Here is a 1,329-nt window from a genome sequence, read left to right as displayed (position 1 = left end):
TAATAATAATAATAATAATAATAACTTTAGGAAAAAAAAAACAAAGCGGATAGCGCCCTGGTAGAATAGCAGTGTTAGCGAAAACGTAGAGAAGGAAAAAGAAAATGAGGGACAAATTGGCATGGCCCATATAACCCCTTGAATAATCCGCACCACCACTACCACTACCACTACCACTACCACCATCATATATTTAATGCGCCTTCCGTTCTTTTATCTTTTCGCATCTGCCAACCACATCATAATGCTTACCTTCCATAGCGGTTGGCGAAGCAAGTCACAACACTTTTTCTTTTTCCCCCTTTTTCATCTTTCCTCCCTCGACCCCCCCCCTTTTTTTTTGCTTTGTTCCCTTTTCTTTTTTAAAAAAAAACAAAAAAAAAGATCTTTTTTTTCATTTTATTGTTATTACCTCATCCCTTCCACCGCCTCCACCCTTAACAACAATAACAATAACAATAACAACGAAGGAAAAAAAAACAAAAAGTCAGACCTTTCACCCCCTTTGCATATTAATTCGTCACCACCACAAACAAAACAAAAAAAAAACATCATCCCCACCCCTTCTCTCATTTCCTCTCCCCATTCTTCCTTCACTTTCATGTGTTGCATAAGTAATGCCCGGAAAATGCAAATACTTTAAATAATAAAATAAAATAAAATAAAAGCAACAAATTTCTCCTCAAGCTTCTTCCTTTTCTTTTATTTCCTTTTCTTTTGTTTTATTTTATTTTCTTTATCCCGTCCCCTTTAATTATTTCCCTTTGTAATCTCCTTAATTATTGCATTTTATTATTCATCACAAACACACACATTCATACTCACACTCACACTCACACATATATACATGTGCCTCTCTCCTTCCATATCTCTTTTATATCTGCCTTTCCACATCACACAGGGGAGACAAAATAAAAAATAAAAATAAAAGACACAGCGAGAAATGTGAGAGTGTGAAAAGGCGGGGGAAAAAAAAAAACAGACACACAAAACACAAAAACACAGAAACTCAAGTTTTTGGTTTGGAAGAAGTCGGCTCTGTGATTGCTGCGAATACTACGGTGAGAGAACCCCGCTTACTGCAACGAATATATGCAGCAGTAATAAAAATACATTTAAAAACAACAATATTTCCCTTAATTTTATTCATTTGTTCCCATCCATCAATTTCATATACACGCGCATGCAAGTATAAATATGTCTATACAAAAACACACGTGTGTGCACATATGCATATAAATATATATATATTTATATATATATATATATATGTACGTGCGGCAGCAGAAAATAAACCAAACTCAAAAAACACCACAACAACAAACAAAC

The sequence above is a fragment of the Trypanosoma equiperdum genome, assembly GCF_001457755.1.
Source record: "Trypanosoma equiperdum strain OVI genome assembly, contig: ctg_1827, whole genome shotgun sequence".
In the NCBI taxonomy this organism is placed as follows: Eukaryota; Euglenozoa; class Kinetoplastea; order Trypanosomatida; family Trypanosomatidae; genus Trypanosoma; species Trypanosoma equiperdum.
This window is presented reverse-complemented; position numbering follows the sequence as displayed.